Source organism: Doryrhamphus excisus, chromosome 9 (genome assembly GCF_030265055.1).
Source record: "Doryrhamphus excisus isolate RoL2022-K1 chromosome 9, RoL_Dexc_1.0, whole genome shotgun sequence".
Taxonomy (NCBI): Eukaryota; Metazoa; Chordata; class Actinopteri; order Syngnathiformes; family Syngnathidae; genus Doryrhamphus; species Doryrhamphus excisus.
This window is the reverse complement of record NC_080474.1, coordinates 3,848,662-3,867,724: the sequence shown is the minus strand read 5'-3', so window position 1 is coordinate 3,867,724 and position 19,063 is coordinate 3,848,662. Positions and strand designations below refer to the sequence as shown.

At 39.8% G+C, this 19,063-nt stretch overlaps 1 long non-coding RNA gene across 2 annotated transcripts in view; it reads left to right on the top strand.

The window, feature by feature from the left end:
- Positions 1-17,341, top strand: part of LOC131135417 (uncharacterized) — a 63,511-nt gene extending 46,170 nt beyond the window's left edge. For both annotated transcript variants that reach the window (XR_009131590.1, XR_009131589.1), the window contains 3 exons: positions 4,540-4,674; positions 12,847-12,940; positions 17,067-17,341. This is a non-coding gene — a long non-coding RNA (uncharacterized LOC131135417). The remainder of the gene's footprint in view (positions 1-4,539; positions 4,675-12,846; positions 12,941-17,066) is intronic.
- The last annotated feature ends 1,722 nt before the right edge of the window (positions 17,342-19,063 follow it).

Genomic DNA, 19,063 nt, shown 5'->3' with positions numbered 1-19,063 from the left:
ACATATGTTGTGATTACAAAATGCATGGATGGTGAGTCAGCAGTGCTTTGTTTGGGAATTGAGTTTGCGGAAGGATACAGTGCAGGGCAAACGCACAGGTTTGTTACCTGCGATATTGTAGGAAAACGGAAGAAGAATTTGGGCAAAAACCAAATCATACAAAAACTGGGGCGTATGAAACACCAGTGACTACATAAGGAAGTGAATATACGTATATTCAGTAAGAAGACAAAATGAGCCCATCACTGGGGAATGAAGCAATTACTGCAGTAGGTGTTACACGATAACAAAAAGAATTACATGTTTTACATAAATACTTCCCCAATTTACACTCTGGACAGGAACGTCCACACAAATAATTGGAAAGGACATAAATACAAATGGCCGAACGGCCAAGTTAGACGGCAGCAAGGCCGACAGAAGCGTTTTTGGAAGTGATGTTGACGGTGCGTGGTGGCGTCTAATTGACAGTGCTTTGTCCGCACTTGAGGGAAGGGGGTGTTTCATGTTCCTGCACGGTGTTTGCCTGCACCTGTGTCACTTAGTGCAAAGACCCACAAGAACCCCCCGCGCTCATTTATGCCTCGCGTTATCCGTCTGGAGCTTCACATTATTAAAATCATCCCTCAGCCGGCTAGCGAGAGCCTCTTTGTTACCGGGCCGACTTGGCCGGGCTCTGTCAGGTCTTCACCAATTACAGTCGCCGTGACAATGCTCTATTCAGAGGATCACAGCTCTTGACTGGCGTGGAGAGAGTGATTTGTGAATCATTATTCAAGACGCCTGGAGAGAACGCCATACCTGAGGAATGCAAATAACGTGCCATGTGTGCAGCACAAAGTGACAAACTACAGATGCTATTATCCCGCACCGGATTTTGTACCCTCTTGGAACAGATGTCGTGGTCCGTGCTTTTAATAGCGAGGCATCGGTGCTCCCGAATATCCAACAGAAAGAAGATGTCTAGGTTCATGAATTTAAACCTAGCCTATTTTCCAGAATATAAGTCAATCAATTGGACTAGAAGTGGCATTTATTATTATCAGAGCGAATTTCTTGGTGCTGCTGTTGACATTAAATTGACAAGAGAAGAAGACAAACCCAAAGGGAGTGAGTAAGTGACTTTTAATTAGTATATTATTATATAGACAAACAACCATTCACACTCACATTCATACCTATGGACAGTATGGAGTCGCCAATTAACCTAGCATGTTTTTGGAATGTGGGAAAAAAACGGAGTACCTGGAGAAAACCCATGTATGCACGGGAAGAACATGCAAACTCCACACAATGGAATTGAACTCGGATCTCCTAGCTGTGAGGCCTGTGTGCTAACCACTCTAAAATTTGTGAAAATTAGTAAAAATTGACTGAAAATCAAACAGTGGCTCAGGCAGCAGTAAACACGGACCTACGTATCTGGAAGTCCTCAGGAGCGCTTGGGAGTGTGACCAATCACAGCTGAGAGAAGGAGGGCTGGGGGTGGAGTAAATGACACAGGAAGTCTATGAAAACACTGCAGAAAGAGGTGCAGAATCTGGAAGATCTAGAAAGTGTAGCTGCTCTATACGAGTCCACAACTCAATACAATACACATAAATATAGAGTAGTTGCACATTACTTACAGGCACAATACTGTAGTTGCCAATGCAGAGGCATATTGGAAAGTCAAGGCATCCAGTATGCGCTGAATCATTCAATTTGTGTGCCAAAATGCACCACAAGCTCAACTCAATGAATTACGGTGGCCACTAGGTGTCGCCAAAATAAACAACCCCAACTCCACTTTAACTTAAAGGCAGCACATGTGTAGTCAAATCCATTTTTTATTGATACATATGTTGTACCTCAATATAAGAAATTGGACCATGAAAAAAGTGCAACTTATAGTCTGTAAAATATGCAAAAGTATTTTTATAGTATTTTAAAGTATTAAAATTTTTAAGTATTTTATATCTTTCTCATCCTCACGAGGGTTGCAGGCATGCTGGAGCCTATACAACTTCCCATGACGTTATAACTTCCCCAACCAAATTTTTTTTGTTTTGTTTGTCACAATATTATGACAAAAAAATATATTTCTCTAATATTCCAATATTAAAATGTTTCCCCATAATATCACCTTTTCTTGTTTAAACACAACTTTGTCCTCTTGATATTTGACTTTATTCTCCTAAAATTACTGCTATTGTTGTAAATTTTTGTTGTGGTGTTTTTTTGTACTTTCTTTTTTGAAAATGTTGACTTAATTCTTAGAATATTTTGACTTTATTCTTGTAATATTATAATATTTTCCACAACCTACTTTTGCAAAAATGTAAATCATATTTATTTCCCATGAACATATTTGTCACAACTCTGTTCCTAATATAATGTTATTTTTCCTTATAATATTCTGACATTATTCTCATAAAATCATTTTTTTTTCTGGTAATAATATTGTGACTTAATTTTAAAAAAATAATGTTGATTTTTCTACTATTTTCTTGAGTTTTTTTGTTAAATTATATTTTCAGAATGCAGGCCAATAAAAAAAAAACAGCCATGGGTCGCACTTTAGACACCAACAAGTCAGTTGCTTTTCAGGCTTCTGATTGGACGATGAATGTGCTTTTTATGTGGACAATGTTTTTTTTTTACACACTCCACTTATGTGGATGGACATTTTTTTTGGGGGGGGGGTATTCATGAAAAAATGGATGTTAGTGTGGAGTAGCCTTCACTGTCACTGGTCGTTGGACCACTGGTGCCATTGAGGTGCCTCACTCCGTCTCACTCAGTCTTTGGTTCCCCGGGTCTTTAAACAGGAAACTAGGATTACCTGTAATGACGGGGACACTTTTCCAATCAATCCCGCCTCAGACCTGTGTCAGGCCGCCGTGTGAAAATGGATTCGTGAGCTGCTCCTCTTTCAGACCCGTTCAATCCCGGCCCTCCGGAGCTGGTAGGGCTAATCTCATAATTGCCCTCCCCCCCCTACTTCCACCCTTACATTGTTCTTGCTGAGGGTTGCCATTAACGCCATCTTGGCTCCGCCATGTCAGGTGTCCTGCTGCCCTGCGAGACAAAGAAGACGGCACAAAGACGTTTAGGACAGGTGACAAATGAATGGATGTGAATAAGTGCCAGGACAATGCAGATCATCTCATACGCAACTGGAAGGTGGGATGGGGGGGCACCCCCGATGACGCAACGATGGGACATTCGGAATTGCGGGTTTGAATGTGATCTTGTAGCAGAAAAATGCGTGCTAGCTAATCTGGAGACTTATTGGCAAAAATGGCAACCTGCTGACGTTCTCCTCCGATTTTGGATCAACATTTGCAACAATCGGAACAAACCTCCACTTCTCTCATCAATTGCCATTGTAAACAAACCAGGTTTAATCCCTAAATGCGCCTCACATCCTGAACGCCACTCACCGCTAATGATAATGTAAGATGATCCAGCGATATCAATTTTACTTTTGCATCTCACAGCAACTATGCTGCCTTCAGGGACCGCCGAACCGAGTGCCAAATCAGGAAACAACTTTATCAGTGAAGCATGAAGACTTGAACCGGTAAAAATGGTGGGCGTTTGTACATAAATGTTGTACATTTCACCTGTATTGTTACGTCCGTCCATATTTAGCATCCATAGCGTCCATGTAATTATTACTGTAAATGAAAAAAATATTAACATTAATGCGTAGAATTACTTCATTAAAAAAATGTTTTATATTAGTTTTTTAGGCTCCAGGATACCCGCGACCCTAGTGAGGTTAAGCGGCACACTCTTTTTATTTACAACATATTGCGCAACTGCAGGGTCTTGAGACACATGCTAACTCGCAAACTAGAGAGCTAGCGACCTAAACGGTAGCCTTCAAGTTATTTCCTTTAAACTTAAATAGCCAAAACTTACCACTTCCACACGGATAGGGAGGATAGCTATTAACAGTTATTTAACCTTTAACATGAACATTAATCAAACGTAATCATTTTTTCTGGCTACATGATACCATACAGCATCCATATCAAACTTGCGCGGGCCGCACTAACATTAAACTTTCATATCAAGGCGGGGGCCTCAAAGTAGTGTCCTGCGGGCCACATTTGGCCCGCGAGCCGCGTGTTTGAGACCCCTGGTGTAGATGCTTGGTGAGCACTCATGAGTCAGCAAAACTCGAGTCTTGGTAGAGTACCCGTGAGTCAGCGAAACTCGAGTCTTTGTCAAGGGCCGCATGTTTGAGACCCCTGTTTTAGAGTGAAGCCGAGAAATTTCAAGGGTGAATTGGCAAGGGATTATTGTATAGAAAGGCTATATAAAATATCTATGTTAAAAATACATGTGCAGGGAGATTAATTTAGCATAATTTGTAGTAATAATAATAATAATTGGCCATGAATATGAGATTTTTCATTGTCAGAGTTGATAGTAATAATTAATAAAAATTTTCCTGCGCATTTTTGGCACCCCCTGCAGGCCATGGCAGCCTTAGCAGTTGCCTGCATTGCCTAACAGCTGTTTTTTTTCTGTGTTTGTATTTACCAGGCTATTACCAGACAATTACGAATGTGTGGACGCTCCCAACCCGGGATAGCGCCGGCCATCCCCTTCCGGGGACGGCGATGGCCTGGAGAGCATACTGCGAGACCCGAGTCAAGAGGAGGCGCACAAGAAACAGAGGTTAATTAGCATTCCATCCCGGCACGTTTTATTATCAACTGCGTCCTCAGTGCGCTGCTTTAATTGCATGTGCTGATAGAATAATAAATGGCGGCGTCATTTCCATCATAAAGCAAAGGATCCCTCTTCTTACTGAACAATTCCGTCAAAGGGTTTTCCTCTAAATTAAGTTTTTAACTGTCATCTGTCATCTCTAGGTATAATTATAACTTGGGCATTTTTGGTTTTATTGTTCTGCTGTGAAAACCTCTATGGAGAGAAAAATTATGACAGCAGAGGCTTTTTTTTCTGCTTCTCGCGAGGCACTGGATTGAATTCTTCACAACGCTAAATGAGTCTACATGCTGCTAATTAATCACAGAAACCACCCGAGAGTTGAATGCCTTTTTCCAAACAAAGTGACCCATCTTCTGCACTTAATGACTGTCTATTAGAACAGGGACGTCTAAAGAGCAGCCCGGGGACCATTTGCCACACGCCGCCACACGCCGCCACACGCACATTCTAGAAACATCTTTTTTGAAAATAATAATAAAAAGACAGAACAGCAGAAAATTGAAAAATCAGCAGTGATTTTCAAAGAAAAAAATGTAATCTAACATGAAAAAGTTTTAATTTTACGCAAACAACTCAGGAAAAAAAATCTGATTTTTATTGTAATATTATGAGAAAAAAGACAAAACTAAATAAAGTTGTCATTTTGGGGGAAAAAGTGTTAAATGTTATGATTAAATTCAAATATTAAGTTATAATACTACAATAGGAATATTTTTATTACATTAAATTTGTTAATGACAAAAAACAACAGCTGCAAAAACAGAAATTTCAGCAGTAATTTTACATGAGTAAAGTCAAAATATTAAGAAAAAAATTTTAATACAATGATAAATCGTCAAATTTTACATGAATAAAGTAATATTTTGAGGAAAAACTTTAGTAGCGTTGGGTCGAAGTGTTAAAGGAAAAAAAACATATTTTATTTAAGTAGAAATATTATGAGAACAAACATTTGGTAGGTTGCAGAAAAATAACAATTTTATTGGAATGACTTTTCAAGGAAAAAGTTGAAAGAGTTGGAAAAAAACAGCAAAAATAAAAAAAAAAAACAACTAAAATTTTTGCGTCATTAACATTTTAACTTTGACAGCCTTAAAAATAATATTATAATATTATATTTTCTGTTTTTCTGGGAGTCATCAAATCATACCTTCATGCATTCCCACATAGTATCAGCATTTAGGAGCAAGGATGAGGTGAAAGAAAAAGGGTGAAAATACATCCAAATACATCCATACATTCCTGTGCATTGGAGAAGGGAGATGGTGCGTTCAATGACTGTCAAAGAAAGTAGGACAAATCGAAACAAAAACAAAAAACAGCAAAAAGGTTAAAATGAATAGTATTATGAGAACCCCCCCCCCCAAAAAAGTCAGAATATTAAGAGAAACATTCATAAAAAAACTTATAAATAATAATATTAATAGTAATATTATGAGGAAAAAGAATGCCATTATAGTAGCATTGAGTGGAAATATTAAGGAATTTTTAAAAAAGTCATCATATGAGAAACAAAAGAACCCCCTAAAATAAAGTTGTAATTTCTGGAAATAATATTTCCGCTAATAATATGGGAATAAAGTCATATATGAGAAGAAAATGTACAAGAATAGAATGTAAATATTTCGAAAATGGGCAAAAAGAGCAAAAGTTGATTGTATTAATAGGCTTTTTTTCACAAAACTGAGATGCAATATATTGTATACATAACTTCTAAGCTTCATATAAATATAATTTTCCCGTGTATGGCCTTGGGTTGGACCGTACGTTACAGTATTAGAACGACCGTAGCCTTGCTGTTGTCGGAAAACTGCTGATTGCGTGGAAAACGTCCCCCTCTCAGCGCCCACAGCGAGATCATCAAGGCAGGGCTACGCGGCCCCCGCGGCTGGAGTGCTTCTTCACTGCCGGACCTGATGAGGGTCCGTGCATGTCCCCCATGCGGGTAAGTGGCCCCCTCACCCCACCCCCCCGCCCTCCTGCACAAACGAATGCAGCACGTTCCACCCTGCTGGCAGCCTGGCTGATATCACACACTCTCAACTTTGTCATGGTTGTGCTTTGGGCGGTCATTACAGGCCCAGGATAACTTCAATTACTGCTGAGCTGCTGAACAGTGAAAGTGGGGGCTACATTGATTGAGGAGGGCAACAATTGATTTTGCCCATTACGTCCATGAGAATGTTTCCATCCCGTGCAGATCTGCCTGCCCTCCTCCTGCCGCTGGAGATAAGGAGCCCGCGCATTGTGCCTGCCTAATCTGTGTGACGGAGGATGTCTGTGCCAAAATTGATGTCGCTTTTCATTCCGCTGTTTGGGGGCCTTGCCGGGGGCTCCTCCTCCTGATGTGTCTCTGTGTGTGCGGAGCCCGGCCAGCTGAGGGCTTTGTGCTACGGGATCACAGCAGCGGCGGCGACGGCGGCGGCGGCGTCAATGATCAATGCAGATGTTGCTTTTGCGTGCTGCTTTGAAAAGCAAACAGTCCAAGATGCGTTTGAAAACTTTTTTTCACATCACTTAAAAGGTTTGGTACCTCCTCAGCTTAAAAAAACATTTGGAGATGAAGATGAAGACGCTTTTTATTTTCAAGTACAGTAGACACGCCGATAAAATGGCTGTTTTTGACACAGGCATCATCGCTCCTGCCCCTTTAAGCCCCCCTGCTTGCTTCATGTTCACGTTCTCCTCCTATCCTCAAATAGGCATTCACGTTAAAAGCCAGTGTTGTAATTAGATTGTTAGGTTAGAGACCCTCCCCTTCTCTCTTCAATTGCCATTGTTCTCTCACCACATAATCCATTTAATCCCTAGATATATCTCACGTACTTATTAAGCATATTTCAAGTATCAAGCCTGGTCAGGCTAGCGTAGAAGCTACAGAATCCACACTGCTTGCCTGTTGTCATTCCAGTCATGGCATCCCATCATATACATCATCATCATCTCTCCTTTATCGCACTTAATTGGTTCCAGAACTGACTGCAGTGAATTTCCGCTGAGTCTGACTGTTGCAGTTGCAGCATAGAAAACCTGTTTAGGGTTTTCTAAATAAGTTTTTTTTTAACATCATTAGAGCCCTGGAGGCATGAAATAACACCCCTATATGGTACAGTATGTTGGCTTATTCATCACTTTTACTTTTCACACTAAAGTGATCAGACTCAGGTAAGGCACGCTGACCATAGCAGTCTGCCAAAAAGCCAAAGAAAAAGCAAAACACATGCTAATCTTATGATACTTAGTATTGATACTAAGTGTACAATTGAGGGCGTCATGCACAACTTAAGAGGCATTGTTGTTGAACTTGCGTTTTTTTGTTCTACAGTACTCCCTCGCTGCTTACAATTATGTGGCTTCACTCTTTTCACATTTTTTTCCAAAATAATATGAATCGTTAACTCATGCTGTATTGTGGTTGAATCCGGCCTATTATTAGTAAAAAAAGCAAAAATAAACAAGGAAATGTAACATTCATTAATTTTCTACCGCTTATCCTCGCAAGGGTCACAGGGGGGCTGGAGCCTATCCCAGTTGTCTTTGGTCGAGAGGCCAATCACAGGGCACATATAGACAAACAACCATTCACACTCACATTCATACCTATGGACAATTTGGAGTCGCTAATTAACCTAGCATGTTTTTGGAATGTGGGAGGAAACCGGAGTACCCAGAAAAAAAACCCATGCATGCACGGGGAAAACATGTAAACTCCACACAGAGATGGCCGAGGGTGGAATTGAACCCTGGTCTCCTAGCTGTGAGGTCTGCGCGCTAACCGCCGTGCCGCCAAATGTAAGATATTTTCACATAATTCAAGCAAGTGAATGAAGTAAAATACAAAAGTAATTCAGGCATTCAGAAGACGCACTGAAAGACGTGATGATATGTAGTATTCTACACTGGTCACTAGGTGTCAGTAATGTTACTGTAATGTTGGGTAAGACACGCAAGTACCAGACTTGATTGCCAAAACAACAGGCTTTTATTGCAACACTGGCTACTGTTGAGGCCCCCCACTGTAACACACACAGGACGAATCTTCGTGTGTTATGTTGTCTTATGATACTATTTTGGGTAATCGGAGTGTAAAGGTGACTATAGGGGTGTTATTTAATGTATAGAGGGCTCTAATAATGTTAAAAACTGTATTTAGAACGTCAAACACAGGTTTTCTATATTTTGAAAATACTCTATTTAGAAATGAGGAATCCTACTATGATAAGTGAATCCTAATTCACTTATCATAGGTCAGATCTGGAACAAATTGTTGTTTGTGTTTGTGTTCCCTCATTTATCACGGAGTAATAGGTAGCTAACTTTATGTGTTTGCGATTATCATCTATGTTTTGAAGCTGTAAATCCCCTCACAATACATGTTACACATTTTTCACGGATAGGCATACTATTTTATCACATTTTAAACACTTTCACAGTTCAAATTTGGTTTGAATTTTAACGATCAATCTACTATATTGGACACAATAAGTGACTCATTATAGTCACTGCTCTGACCGTGCTTTGTCCTGGTGCCGTTTGGCTGTAGCGTTTTTGTAACATTGTTAAAACGTATTCCTCTGGTCATCGTCCTACTCCTTTAGCTTCTTCTTCTATTGTTTATTGGCGTTTAGCAAGCTGATCAAGATTCACTGACAATGATCTACAGCCAAACTGGACACCGAACACGGTGGTAGGTTCTTCCTTAGCTTATAATGGACTCAGGGTTCCTAAATCCTGATTGCTCAAAGACACAGAGAGATGGATCCGTGCAGGTCTTCATCATGAGTATACAACACCCTCTACTGCTAGCAGTAGTAAATACAATAACAAACATACCACAGAGCACCAATAGATTGCTGTAATAAACCACAAGGATGTAGAATAATGTGCATTCATAAAGAAAATATTAAAAATTGCATTTAAAAAACACAGGAAACAGTGAAAGGTGAACCGCGATGTAGCGAGTCAACAATTCTTTGCATTTTAAATGTATTAAAATTCATATTTGAATAAATTTTGAGTATCTCAATGCCAGGAGTGTTTAGTTTTTTGTCATCAGAATGTGTTGCTCATGACTCCAGTACGTGTTAGCACAAGCATTAGCGTCACCATGCAGAATTATGCACGGAATTATGCACCATTAAATATAATTAGATATGATATAATATAGACTAAAGGAGCTGGAGAACAGAATTATGAATGACTGTTGGTACATTGATAATATTTCAATATGGTCGTCGGGTGCATCCATGCATCAGACGGGCATCACAAAGAACATTTTATGAGAACTTCTCAAACGGTGCCGGGGCCAGAGGGGAAAGTGAGCTCACTTTTTTTTTTTTTTTTTTTTTTTTTTTACCAGGACACCTCGCATTTCCTTCACATGACATCACCATGTTTGCTCTTATCTCAGCATGACGGACGCCACCGCCGCTGTTTCCCCTTAAAAATCAAATAAAACTCCCGATACACTTCAAAGGCTTGTTGTTGGCGACATAACGGATGACAGGCAGCCATGATCGGCTTCCAAGGGCGTTTAGTCAGTAAGGATCACTGAGTAAGGATATGAAGCCGATACATCTTGCATTGTAAAAGCTACACTTGGTAACATGATGTTGCCAAGCCTTTTAGCATGGCTTATTAGGCACCTAGAGGTGACCATTATCTATCAGCGTTGCTCTTAACGAGGACACTGTGCATCTCTTGTAATGCACCATATTAAAAAAAAAAATCCCCCCCTTAATCCATTTCCCTCCACGTAGACAAACCTTGATGCTGATTAATGGTAGTTACTCTCGCAGGCCCTCCGTCAGTGAGATTGCAAAGAGATGGTAATGTATTAGCGCCATTAAATACGCATCATTCTTTCGGGATGAAATATGTTGACCCCCAGCCTGATTAGATGCTTAATTAAAAGCGCTCAACACTTCCTGAGCACAGACACTCGCAGGGGGCGACGAGGCAGTGCGGAGGCTGACGAATTTGAACCTGTGCGGCGTAGCCGCCTGGCTCGTTTTGGCTCGTTTGTCATTGCTTTGTATGCACGCGTTTATATTCAACATCAATCATCACTTGGGGCGCTTGAAGAGGATTCGTGGGTCGAAGATTCCCAAAATAACGTTGAACCACTAACTTTTTAGTGTGCTTGTTTTCTGCATAAACCAGGACTTTTCGCACCTTGTCTTAGTTTTTGTATGACCCAGTTTTTCAGTGATTCGGTTTTCAGTCAAAATGTTGATTTTTGTATAATACTGCACATAACAAACTATAACATTTGCTCCATAATGCATTGTTCTGCAAAACTGAGTACCCAAACAATGTACCCTATACATTGCTGACTCACTGTCCGTGTTAAATAGCATTCCTGCATTCATACAATTTGATCAAATATTTTTCTTTCTTTCCAAAAATAGGCTGGGTTATTTTATTCTAGCAGAGGTTAGCGTAGTTTAGCACACTTGTGTGGTTGTGTTGTCTTATGATACTATTTTAGGTAATCGGAGTGTAAAGGTGACTATAGGGGTGTTATTTAATGTATAGAGGGCTCTAATTATGTTAAAAACTGTATTTAGAATGTCACACACAGGTTTTCTATATTTTGAAAATACTCTATTTAGAAATGAGGAATCCTACTATGATAAGTGAATCCAAATTCACTTATGACAGTGTTCCCTCATTTATCACGGAGTAATATGTAGCTAACTTTATTTGTTTGCAATTATCATCTATGTTTTAAAGCTGTAAATCGCCGGGGGTGGATTAAATGGAAGCTAGCAGAGGTTAGCGTAGTTTAGCACACTTGTGTGGTTGTGTTGTCTTATGATACTATTTTAGGTAATCGGAGTGTAAAGGTGACTATAGGGGTGTTATATAATGTATGGAGGGCTCTAATTATGTTAAAAACTGTATTTAGAATGTCACACACAGGTTTTCTATATTTTGAAAATACTCAGGGGTTAGCATAGTTTAGCACACTTGTGTGGTTGTGTTGTCTTATGATACTATTTTAGGTAATCGGAGTGTAAAGGTGACTATAGGGGTGTTATTTAATCTATAGCGGGCTCTAATTATGTTAAAAACTGTATTTAGAATGTCACACACAAGTTTTCTATATTTTGAAAATACTCTATTTAGAAATGAGGAATCCTACTATGATAAGTGAATCAAAATTCACTTATCACGGAACAAATGACAGTGTTCCCTCATTTATCACGGAGTAAAAGGTAGCTCACTTTATTTGTTTGCAGTTATCATCTATGTTTTAAAGCTGTAAATCCCCGGGGGGGATTAAATGGAAGCTAGCTGGGGTTAGCGTAGTTTAGCACACTTGTGTGCTTGTGTTGTCTTATGATACTATTTTAGGTAATCGGAGTGTAAAGGTGACTATAGGGGTGTTATTTCATGTATAGAGGGCTCTAATTATGTTAAAAACTGTATTTAGAATGTCACACACAGGTTTTCTATATTTTGAAAATACTCAGGGGTTAGCATAGTTTAGCACATTTGTGTGGTTGTGTTTGTGTGCAGGCTGGATGAGTATATTTTTGCTCTTTTAAGGCACTTCAATACTCCATTGAGTATGAGAAAGTAACAAAAGCATCTTCTGGACCTGGTGGAGTACGCCCCATTTGCCCCCCCCCCCCCCCCCCCCACACCAAATCACCCAGGTTAACCACTGTGCTCCATAAATTAGTCCCTGAAGTCTCTTGACGGAGAAAGCTCCATTTGTTTTTCTACTTGAGACTCTCCAAGTTGTTACAACCGCGTTGCCGCATGCAGCACAGTGAGATGTTATTGTTGGGAATTACCAAACACTATCAAGACCCGGCGGGTCTAAACTGTCCTGGACTCTCACAAAACTGCTTCTTCTTGCCTGGATGACCAGAAAGCCAAGCAGAGAGCCACAATGAGAAAAGATTACTCGGGTAGAAATCAATAGCAAACAAGGAGCCGGGAGCCCAGAAGGCGCTGATAGCAGGCCTGACTTCTTATCAGCGCCACGGCCCACCCGGAGGTTATCCGGGAATCAAACACTATCACCTCATCAAACACTGTATCCTTCACGTACCGCAATCCATCTTCTCTAAAACAATTTGTCCTTCTTTTGCTCCCGAACAGGAAGGAACTGAAGCTGCTCAGCTTCACTGACTTCATTATGGAAGTCATGGAATTCCAGGACTCTAAAAAGGAAAGCAGCAAGAACGCCATCAAGGTGAGCACCCAGCGTGCCAGTAGATGAGGGGAAGTGTGGTGTGATCACTCGCAGTGACAGTCGGCCACGGCAAACTGCTCTTTCGCTTTTACTCGGGGGAAGAAATTAGTGCGTGCGCCTGTCAAGCCGAGCGCTCCAAGCTCTAAACACTCCGCCATTGTGCTCCAGCTGTGCATATCTTTATCACCAAATACCCCTTCGCCGGCTGACGGAAGCTGGGGGGGGCGGGCTTTATTTATCACATCTATATACACCGTGCCGTTTGGCTCCGAATGCTCCCGATCCCGTACTCGTGTGACGCTGATAAAAAGCGGCAAGTTCATAAAGTGTGAAATTCCTCCAATAAACGTTGTTTCATGGATGAGCGGATAGAAAATGCAGCTTTTATGGAGGCCACATATGAATGTGAGTGTGAATGGTTGTTTGACTATATGTGCCCTGTGATTGGCTGGCCATCTCTGTGTGGAGTTTGCATGTTCTCCCCGTGCATGCGTGGGTTTTCTCCGGGTACTCCCGTTTCCTCCCACATTCCAAAAACATGCTAGGTTAATTAGCGACTCCAAATTGTCCATAGGTATGAATGTGAGTGTGAATGGTTGTTTGACTATATGTGCCCTGTGATTTGCTGGCCACCAGTCCAGGGTGTACCCCGCCTCTCGCCCAAAGACAGCTGGGATAGGCTCCAGCACCCCCCGCGACCCTCGTGAGGATAAGCGGTAGAAAATGAATGAATGAATGAATGGTCCAAAATAGACCTTTTTCCCACTGAAAACACATCTTAAATTGTTCAGTTGTTTCAAAAGTCTGTAAAAGTTTTTTTACATTTTTTGTGTCTTTTTCATTTTTTTAAATATTTCTTTCCATTAAAAAAAAATACATTTATTTTTTTAATTTTATCATATTTTTAAACTTTTGAACTTCAAAATTAATTAAAAATAAAAATAATAATAATTTAATGTTAATTTAATTAAATGCTTTGTTTTGTAATTCTTCCTAATTAAATCATTAAAAAATTATATTAAATTAAGGAAATTAAATTCATATTAAATAAAATAAAATAAATGTTAATTTAATGTAATTTTTATTACATTTTTTGTTTGGGTTATCACATGAAAAAGTGGAAAAACTGGAAAATGTGAGCATTGTGATCATTGTTTTTCAATGCATTGTCTCATATTAATACATTTTTTAATTCTAAATTAATTAAAAATTAAAATAATAATAATTTAATGTTAATTTAATTAAATGCTTTGTTTTGTAATTCTTCCTAATTAAATCACAAAAAATATATTAAATTAAGGAAATTAAATTCATATTAAATAAAATAAAATAAATGTTAATTTAATGTAATTTTTTTATTACATTTTTTGTTTGGGTTTTCACATGAAAAAGTGGAAAAACTGGAAAATGTGAGCATTGTGATAATTGTTTTTCAATGCATTGTCTCATATTAATACATTTTTATTTCTAAATTAATTAAAAATTAAAATAATAATAATTTAATGTTAATTTCATTAAATGCTTTGTTTTGTAATTCTTCCTAATTAAATCACAAAAAAATATAAAAATAAAAAAATATAAAAAATAAAATAAAATAAATGTTAATTTAATGTAATTTTTTTATTACATTTTTTGTTTGGGTTTCCAAAAACTGGAAAATGTGAGCATTGTAATAATTGTTTTTGAATGCATTGTCTCATATTACAAAGTTAATGCTCAATTTAAAATAAATAACACCCAATAGTCCTGGGTGCCAAAGACTAATCAACCCCCCCCCCAAAAAAAAAATTATATCTTCCTTCTATGTAATCTCTTTGTGATACTTGACTGTGAGCCTCCTTGCACACAAAACTAATGTAATTCTCGTGACACACAAAAAAGGAAACACCATGAAAACGTGGAAATCTCCTTACTATTCAAGACTTTTTTCAAATACGTATTTGATATATTTAATGCAGCGGCGCTGTATTGTCCGCACCCTTCATAAGCTGCAAACAAAGCGTGAAACACGTCTCTCCCTGGGGTTTGGGGGGGGGTCGGCTGTGCCATTGTTACTTGTGGTTGAGGTCTGAGTGTCGGGTCCTTACGGCGCTGATCCCCCCTCCTTTTTGGGCCCCCCTAAGAACACGCAGCGTTTGTGACTGTGGCTTTAAGGTCTATTTCACGCCAGTTGTGGGAATAGGCCTCCTGCGTTCGGGGGTATCACATTATTAGTAATCATATCTGCTTAAGCCAAGCTTGCTGCTCCAGATGGCTGCTTTCAAGTGCAAATGAACCAGTTAGACGTGTCTGCTTTAATACATACTCAGGAATCACAAATAGCCATTGATTCCCCCACTGCCGCCCCCCCACCCCTGTCTCCTTCTCCATCCAGTGTTTCTGGCAGTATTGAGCTCGGATTAAATGGTCCCCTGAGCCTTTAAAGGGACATTGATTCTTCTAATTAATTGCACGCTGTTCAGGAGCCCGATGCATAAACGTGTCCATATTAGCACTTCAAGTCAATTATTTTGAGTTTGCCGGGGAAGGGGAACAAATAGTGTACACAAAAGACACGTTGGAACTTGCTCCGTTTCCTTGGGAAGTTGGATGGCGCCGCAATCAAAGGCTTATTAACACTTTGTGCTTGTGCACATGAGACGTGAATACGCAACACAGAGGATTATTCTCTCAGTGGGAATTTAGGCACCCCTCCAGCAAAAGATGGAAACAAGTGTGTATTTGTGTGTGTGTGTGTGTGTGTGTGTGTGAAGAGGCGAGAGAAAAAAAAGATATAAAAAGTGACTCCAAGAGTTATTACTGGAAATAAAAGAGAGCAGAAGCAAATCGTGCACTAAAATGTGCCATCATTTCTACAATGAGACTATTTGCTCGTGCTTATGCTTTATTTGTTTCCAACGTGCTCGACAAGTTGACACGTTCCTAACATTGTCACACTTTTTCTCCTGTACATGCCAACATGGCGCAAAAAGGAGGAGGAAGAAGCAATGCTGCCTTTTTTCTTACTTCTTCTCCATCTCTCATCACTTCATGTTCACTTCCTTCCTCATTATTTATATGTATATTATTTATACTATTCATTCATTCATTCATTCATTCATTTTCTACTGGAGCCTATCCCAGCTGTCTTTGGGAGAGAGGCGGGGTACACCCTGGACTGGTGGCCAGCCAATCACAGGGCACATATAGACAAACAACCATTCACACTCACATTCATACCTATGGACAATTTGGAGTCGCCAATTAACCTAGCATGTTTTTGGAATGTGGGAGGAAACCGGAGTACCCGGAGAAAACCCACGCATGCACGGGGAGAACATGCAAACTCCACACAGAGATGGCCGAGGGTGGAATTGAACCCTGGTCTCCTAGCTGTGAGGCAACTTATAGTCTGGAAAATACAGTACATTTTTTGAAATCGTTTTTCAATTTCTGTGTTTTTTCTGTTTTTACATTTTACAAATATATCTTCTTCTGGTTATGTTATAACCATATTCCCATAAATTAAATTAAATTAAATTAAATTAAATTAAATTAAATTAAATTAAATTAAATTAAATTAAATTAAATTAAATTAAATTAAATTCAAGTCAAGTCAAGTCAAGTCAAGTCAAGTCAAATTAAATTAAATTCGAATTGAATTGGGCTGCACGGTGGACGAGTGGCTCACAGCTAGGAGACCCAAGTTCAATTCCACCCTCGGCCATCTCTGTGTGGAGTTAGCATGTTTCCCCGTGCATGCGTGGGTTTTCTCCGGGTACTCCGGTTTCCTCCCACATTCCAAAAACATGCTAGGTTAATTAGCGACTCCAAATTGTCCATAGGTATGAATGTGAGTGTGAATGGTTGTTTGTCTATATGTGCCCTGTGATTGGCTGGGATAGGCTCCACCCTCGTGAGGATGAGTGGCAAAGAAAATGGATGGATGGATGTTTAGAGTGTGCCGGGGGCCACAAACGCCCCCAGGCCACTCTTTGGGTACCCTAGCGTATATAAATGAGAACTGAGAAATACATATCATACCCAGAGGGGTTGGTTTACAAAATATAAAAGACCTAAGTTTTTGATTAGTAGTGTACCACAGACAATGTCGTTTAAATGGAGATGTTTTCTTGCTGTCGTCCAGGCAAAGGAGGATGGGAACCGCAATCGCCGAAGACGGTGACATCACCTTCTTGAAAATACGAGCTGACACGAGAGACCGTGCCAGTCGCAGGATGAAATCCCCTCGGCGGCGCAGCACGGGTTCACTAAACTCTTGACAGCTTTGCTATTTAAGATCAGGATCAGCCCTCCACTCCAAATTGCGAGGAGCGTATTACTCTCCTGATACTTCATTAATCTCCATCACGGCTGCCAACACTGTCACAGCTGACAGCGGGGACAATGCCACCTGCTCTTCTCTCCACGTGCGCGCAGAATGCATGTTTTACAGTAGGCCAGATGTCTACACTCAATAAAACATTTGACAAAACCAGCCTGTGTGTGTTTTGGGATGTCTGGATGGAGCGGCGAGGCCGCATGGTCGGGCTGATAGCGCTTCTGCCCGCCGCTGATTAGAGAATGAAAAAGACACAGCTGACATTGACTGCGGCGCACAGGCGACTGTTGTCATGAGATCTGTTAAGGGATGCGGCTTTTGGGGAAAGCGGCGCCCGAGCTGGATGCGCTTTGGCTAGGAAAGTGGTCAGTTGAAACCGCCGCTCGTGAAGTGATGGACTTGACCTTTCGGCGCTTGTTTTCTCAGTTATGATTGAGTGAAACGATGATGGATGGAAGAGCATCGGTATTCCCATGCATGCCGTAGCAATAAGGAGACAAACGCCGTCCAGCATCACCGCAGTTCAGGTGGACAACAGCTTTCATTCATTTTAGTAAAAGCAAACCAACGCCACCTGAAGTCAACACTCCATGACCTTCACTTCCCACTGAAGCTGGACAATGTCACCCATTAACATGGGGGTCATGACTCATGAGGGTCGCGGGGGTGCTGGAGCCTATCCCAGCTGTCTTCGGGCAAGAGGCGGGGTAAACTCTGGATTGGTGGCCAGCCAATCACAGGGCACATATAGACAAACAACCATTCACACTCACATTCATACCTATGGACAATTTGGAGTCGCTAATTAACCTAGCATGTTTTTGGAATGTGGGAGGAAACCGGAGTACCCGGAGAAAACCCACGCATGCACGGGGAGAACATGCAAACTCCACACAGACATGGCCAAGGGTGGAATTGAACTCCGGTCTCCTTGCTGTGAGGCCTGCACGCTAACCACTTGTCCACTTCAACTTTATGCTACTAAATTATTATTTTTTTTAATGTTTTTCGCAAAATGATTCTAGAATTATTTTTATTTTTCTTTTAAATGACAACTACAGTTTTAAAAATTAGGCTGAGCAGACATGGAAAAAATAGATCTAATTTTGCAAGTATAAAGTCAAAATATTAAGATTAAAATGTCGACAACGACTTGATGTGACTACACTAAAAATTATAAATTATGGCATTTTAGTAGCATAGAGTTTAAACATTACTGATATAAAAAAAAAACTAACAAGACAAAATAAAGTTGAAATATTTGACTGGGAAAATGTTATAATGAGAATAAAGTCAAATATAGATGGAAATAGAACAATAGAAGAAACAGCTGGAATTGTATGAGAATAAAATCATAACATCATGAGAAAAATTATCTAATTTTAGTAGCATAGAGTTGAATTAAAAAAAATAGTTTCTTTTTTTTTTAGTTATCACATTGTGAGAAGTAAACAAAACTAAAAGTTACATTTTTAGAAAACTATGTTGGGAAGAACGTAATAATATGATGAAAATAAAGTCAAGATATTTTGAGAATAAAGTCATAAAAATGTGAAATATTTTGAAAATAAAAAAACACAGCAAAATCGCATGAATATTGGTAGCGATAAAAATAATTACTTTTTTCACCGATACAACAAAGCCCAGATGTAAACAAATAAATCTGCATCTACCTCAGGGGTCTCAAACACGCGGCCCGCAGGACACCAGTTTGAGGCCCCCGCCTTGATATGAAAGTTTAATGTTAGTGCGGCCCGCGCAAGTTTGATATGGATGCTGTATGGTATCATGTACCCAGAAAA